The following is a 7,717-nucleotide window of genomic DNA, read 5'->3' as shown; positions in this document are numbered from 1 at the left end:
TGTATTTTAGTATATATATTTTTATACAAATATCCGTTATTTTATGGGTATTTTACATCTTTATTTTCATAGAAATTTACATTATTTTATTGATATTCTGCTAATTTATTTTGATACGATTTTACATTATTCTATGTGTATTTTGTATATATTTTTATACATTTTTCCATTATTTAATGTGTATTTTGTATATATATTTTATACAAATTTACAGTATTTTATGTGTATTTGTTTATATATTTTTACACAAATTTACAATATTTCATGTGTATTTTGTATATATATTTCAAAAGAAATTTACCTAGTTTTATGTGTATTTTGTATATCTATTTTCATACAAATTCAAATTTTTTCTTGGTATTTTTGTATATATTTTAAAACAAATTTTAGTTATGTTATGTGTATTTTGTAAATTTATTTTCATTCTAATATATATTATTTTATTAATATTTTGTTGATTTATTTTGATACGAATTTACATTATTTTATATGTGCTTTGTATATATATTTTTATACTCATTTACCTTATTTAATGTTTATTTTGAATATATATTTTTATACAAATTCATGTTATTTTATGTGTATTTGTATATATATTTTCATACAAATTGACATTATTTTATGTGTATTTTGTACATATATTTCATTACAAACTTACTTTATTTTATGTTTATTTTGTATATTTATTTCATTCACTTTTAAATTATTTTATGTGTATATTTGTATTTGTATTTATGTTATTTTATATGTATTTTCTATATATATTTTCATCCATAATTACATTATTTTATTGGCATTTTGTTAATTTAACTCGATACGAATTTAGATTATTTCATAGGTATTTTGTATACATATTTTTATACGTATTTACATTATTTAATGTGTGCTTTGTATATATTTATATGCAAATTTACTTTATTTTACGTGCATTTTTGTATATATATTTTTATAGAAATTTGCGTTATTTTATGTGTATTTTGTATATGTTTTCTCTTACAAATTTACATTAAATTATTGTTATTTTGTTTATTTATTTTGATACGAATTACATTATTATATGTGTATTTTGTACATATTTTTTATACGTATTTAAAGTATTTAATGAGTATTTTGTTCATATATTTTTATACAAATTTACGTTATTTTATGTGTATTTTGTATATTTATATTTATAGAAATACACATTCTTTTATTGGTATTTTGTTTATTTATTTTGATTCGAATTTACATTATTTTATATGTGTTTTGTATAATCTCTTTTATACGTATTTACTTAATTTTATGTGTATTTTGTATATATAATTTTATAGAAATCTACGTTATTTTAAGTGTATTCGTATATATATTTTGAAACAAATTTACTTTGTTTTATGTGTATTTTTGCATATCTCTTTCAATACAAATTTACCTTATTGTATGTGCATTTTGTATATTTATTTCAATACAAATTTAAATATTTTACGTGTATTTTGGTATATATATTTTTTATAAAAAATGCGCTATTTTATGGGAATTTTGCATCTTTATTTTCATACAAATTTACATTATTTTATTAATATTCTGTGTATTTATTTTGATACGATTTTACATTATTCTCTTTGTTTTTTTATATATATATTTTTTATACATATTTACATTATTTAATGTGTATCTTGCAAATATATTTTATACAAATTTACGTTATTTTATGTGTATTTGTTTATATATTTTCATACAAATTTACATTATTTTATGTGTATTTTGTAGATGTATTTCAATACAAATTTGCCTAATTTTATGTGTATTTTGCATAACTATTTTCAAACAAATTTAATTTATTTTTGTGTATTTTTGTATATATTTTTATACAATTTTTGGTTATTTTATTTGTATTTTGTATATATGTTTTCCTACAAATATACATTCTTTTGTTGGAATTTTGTTTATTTATTTTGATACGAGTTTACATTAGTTTATGTGTATTTTGTATATATATTTTTCTACGTATTTAAATTATTTTATGTGTATTTTGTATATACATTTTCATAAAAATTTACGTTATTTTATTGTGTGTATTCGTATATATTTTGATACAAATTTTATACAAATTCATGTTATCTAATGTGTATTTGTATATATATATTTTCATACAAATTTAAAATATTTTATGTGTATTTTTACATATATTTCATTAAAATTTTACCTTATTTTATGTTTATTTTGTATATTTATTTCATTCAATTTTAAATTATTTTATGTATATATTTGTATTTGTATTTAGGTTATTTTATGTTTTTTCTATATATATTTTCATCCAAAATTACATTATTTTATTGGTATTTTCTTAATTTAATTCGATACGAGTTTAGATTATTTCATAGGTATTTTGTATACATATTTTTATACTCATTTACATTATCTAATGTGTGTTTTGTATATATATTTTTATGCAAATTAATTTTGTGCATTTTTGTACATATATTTCTATAGAAATTTGCGTTATTTTATGTGTATTTTGTATATGTTTTCTCATACAAATTTACATTATTTTATTGGTATTTTGTTTATTTATTTTGATACGAATTACATGATTATATGTGTATTTTGTACATATTTTTTATACGTATTTACATTATTTAATGTGTATTTTGTTTATATATTTTTATACAAATTTACGTTATTATATGAGTATTTGTATAACTATTTTTTATACAGATTTACTTTATTTTATGTATTTTGTATATATATTTCAATTCAAATTTAGCTTATTTTGTGTGTATTTTGTATATCTATTTTCATACAAATTTAATTACTTCTGTGTATTTTTGTATATAGTTTTATATAAATTTACGTTATTTTATGTGTATTTTGTATATTTATATTTATACAAATACACATTCTTTTATTGGTATTTTGTTTATTTATTTTGATACGAATTTACATTATTTTATGAGTATTTTGTATACATTTTTTTATACGTATTTACTTCATTTTATGTGTATTTTGTATATATATTTTTATAGAAATCTACGTTATTTCATGTGTTTTCGTATATATATTTTAATACAAATTTACATTATTTGATGTGTATTTTGCATATCTATTTCAATACAAATTTACCTTATTGTATGTGCATTTTGTATATTTATTTTAATACAAATTTAATTATTTTATGTGTATTTTTGTATATATATTTTTATTCAAATATGCGTTATTATATGGGTATTTTGCATCTTTATTTTCATAGAAATTTACATTATTTTATTGATATTCTGTTCATTTATTTTGATACGATTTTACATTATTCTATGTGTATTTTGTATATATTTTTTAATACATTTTTCCTTAATTTAATGTGTATTTTGAATATATATTTTATACAAATTTACGTTACGTTACGTTACGTTACGTTACGTGTATTTGTTGATATATGTTGACACAAATTTACAATATCTTATTGGTATTTTGTATATTTATTTCAAAAGAAATTTACCTAGTTTTATGAGCATTTTTGTATAAATTTTTATACAAATTTTAGTTATTTTATTTGTATTTTGTATATATATTTTCCTATAAATATACGTTCTTTTATTGGACTTTTGTTTATTTATTTTGACACGAATTTACATTATTTTTTTTATACGTATTTACTTAATTTTATGTGTATTTTGTATATATAGTTTGAAACAAATTTACATTGTTTTATATGTATTTTGCATATCTATTTCAATACAAATTTACCTTATTGTATGTACATTTTGTATATTCATTTTAATAAAATTCAAATATTTTATGTGTTTTCGTATATATATTTTTATAAAAAATGCGTTATTTTATGGGTATTTTGCATTTTAATTTTCATACAAGTTTACATTATTTTATTAATATTCTGTGTATTTATTTTGATACGATTTTACATTATTCTATTTGTGTTTTGTATATATTTTTTTTATACATATTTACATTATTTAATGTGTATTTTGTATATATATTTGATACAAATTTACATTATTTTAAGTGTATATGTTTATATATTTTCATTCAAATTTACATTATTTTATGAGTATTTTGTATATGTATTTCAATACAAATTTACCTAATTTTATGTGTATTTTGTATATTTGTTTTCATACAAATTTAAATTATTTTTGTGTATTTTTGTATATAGTTTTATACAAATTTATGTTATTTTACGTGTATTTTATATATCTATTTTCATACAAATACACATTCTTTTATTGATATTTTTTTTATTTATTTTGTATATATATATATATATATATATATATATATATATATATATATATATATATATATATATATATATATATATATATATATATATATATATATATATATATATATATATATATATATATATATATATATATATATATATATATATATATATATATATATATATTTTTTTTTTTTTTACGTATTTACATAATTTCATGTGTATTTTGTATATATATTTCTATAGAAATCTAGGTTATTTTATGTGTATTCGTATGTAGATTTTGATACAAATTTACATATTTATGTGTATTTTGCATATCTTTTCAATACAAATTTACCTTATTGTATATGCATTTTATATATTAATTTTAATACAAATTTAATTATTCTATATGTATTTTTGTATATGTATTTTTATAAAAATATCCTTTTTTTTAAGGGTATTTTGCATCTTTATTTTCATACAAATTGACAATATTTTATTGATATTCTGCTCATTCATTTTGATACGATTTGACATTATTCTGTGTATTTTGTATATATTTTTCATACAAATTTACGATATTTTATGTGTATTTGTTAATATATTTTGACACAAATTTACAATATTTTATTGGTATTTTGTATATATATTTCAAAAGAAATTTACCTAGTTTTATATGTATTTTGTATATCTATTTTCATACAAATTTAAATTATTTCTACGTATTTTTGAATATATTTTAATACAAATTTTTGTTATGTTATGTGTATTTTGTAAATTTATTTTCATTCAAAAATATATTATTTTATTGGTATTTTGTTGATTTATTTTGATACGTATTTACATTATTTTATATGTACTTTGTATATATATTTTTATACACATTTACATTATTTAATATTTATTTTGATTATATATTTTTATACAAATTCATGGTATTTTATGTTTATTTGTATATATTTTCATATAAATTTACATTATTTTATGTATATTTTTTTACATATATTTCATTACAAATTTACATTATTTTATGTTTATTTTGTATATTTATTTCATTTAATATTAAATTATTTTATGTGTATATTTGTATTTGTATTTAGGTTATTTTATGTGTATTTTCTATATATATTTTCATCTAAAAATTACATAATTTTATTTGTATTTTCTTAATTTAATTCGATAAGAGTTTTGATTATTTCATAGGTATTTTGTATACATATTTTTATACGCATTTACATTATTTAATGTTTGTTTTGTATATATATTTTTATGGAAATTTACTTTATTTTATGTGCATTTTTGTACATATATTTTTATTGAAATTTCCGTTCTTTTATGTGTATTTTGTATATGTTTTCTTATATAAATTTACATTATTTTATTGGTATTTTGTTTATTTATTTTGATACGAGCTACATTATTATATGTGTATTTTGTACATATCTTTTATACGCATTTACATTATTTAATGTGTATTTTGTTTATATATTTTTATACAAATTTACGTTATTATATGTGTATTTGTATAAATAGTTTGATACAAATTTACATTATTCTATGTATTTTGTATATATATTTCAATTCAAATTTAGCTTATTTTAAGTGTATTTTTTATATCTATTTTCATACAAATTTAATTACTTTTGTGTATGTTTGTATAAAGTTTTATACAAATTTACGTTATTTTATGTGTCTTTTGTATATTTTTATTTATACAAATACTCATTCTTTTGTTGGTATTTTGTTTATCTATTTTAATACCAATTTACATTATTTTATGTATATTTTGTATACATTTTTTTATACGTATTTACTTCATTTTATGTGTATTTTGTATATATATTTTTATAGAAATCTACGTAATTTTGTGTATTCGAATATATATTTTGAAACAAATTTACATTGTTATATATGTATTTTGCATATCTATTTCAATACAAATTTACCTTAATGAATGTGCATTTTGTATATTTATTTTAATACAAATTTAAATATTTTATTTGTATTTTGGTATATATATATATATATATATATATATATATATATATATATATATATATATATATATATATATATATATATATATATATATATATATATATATATATATATATATATATATATATATATATATATATATATATATATATATATATATATATATATATATATATATATATATATATATATATATATATATATATATATATATATATATATATATATTTTTTTTTTTAAATGCGTTATTTTATGGGTATTTTGCATCTTTATTTTCTTAGTAATTTACATTATTTTATTAATATTCTGTGTATTTATTTTGATACGAGTTTACACTATTCTATTTGTGTTTTGTATATATTTTTTTCATACATATTTGCACTATTTAATGTGTATTTTGTATATATATTTCATACAAATTTACGTTATTTAAAGTTTATTTGTTTATATATTTTCATTCAAATTTACATTATTTTATGTGTATTTTGTATATGTATTTCAATACAAATTTACCTTATTTTAAGAGTATTTTGTATATTTATTTACAAAAAAATTTAAATTCTTTTTGCGTATTTTTGTATGTATTTTTTATATATATTTTCATAGAAATATACGTTTTTTTATGTGTATTCGTATATATATTTTGAAATAAATTTACATTATTTTATGTGTTTTGCATCTCTATTTCAATACAAATTTACCATATTGTATTTGCATTTTGTACAATTATTTTAATACAAATTTAATTATTTGATATGTGTTTTTGTATACATATTTTTTTGAAAATATGCTTTTTTATGGGTATTTTGCATCTTCATTTTCATACAAATTTACGTTATTTTATTGATATTCTGTGTATTTATTTTGATACGATTTTACATTATTCTATGTGTATTTTGTATGTATTTTATTTTACATATTTACATTATTTAATATGCATTTTCTATATATATTTTATACAAATATATATTTCTTTATGTCTACTTGCTTATATGTTTTCATACAAATTTACATTATTTTATGTGTATTTTGTATATGTATTTCAATACAAATTTACAAAATTTTATATGTATTTTGTATATCTATTTCCATAGAAATTGAAATTAATTTTGTGTATTTTTGTATATATTTTTATACAAATTTTATATATTATTTTGTATATTTATTTTCCTACATATATACATTCTTCTATTGAAATTTAGTTTATTAAATTTGAGACGAATTTACCTTATTTTAGGTCTATTTTGTATATATATTTTTATACGTATTTACATCATTTTATGTGTTTTCGTATACATATTTCAATACAAATCTACATTATTTGAAGTGTATTTTGTATATCTATTTCAATACAAATTTAATTATTTTGCGTGTATTTTTGTATATATATTTTTATACAAATATCCGTTATTTTATCGGTATTTTGCATCTTTATTTTCATAGAAATTTATATTATTTTATTGATATTCTGCTCATTTATTTTGATATGATTTTACATTATTCTATGTGTATTTTGTA

This window comes from Eriocheir sinensis, unplaced genomic scaffold, assembly GCF_024679095.1.
Source record: "Eriocheir sinensis breed Jianghai 21 unplaced genomic scaffold, ASM2467909v1 Scaffold39, whole genome shotgun sequence".
Lineage (NCBI taxonomy): Eukaryota > Metazoa > Arthropoda > Malacostraca > Decapoda > Varunidae > Eriocheir > Eriocheir sinensis.
The sequence above is the reverse complement of the archived record's forward strand: the minus strand, read 5'-3'. Positions refer to the sequence as shown.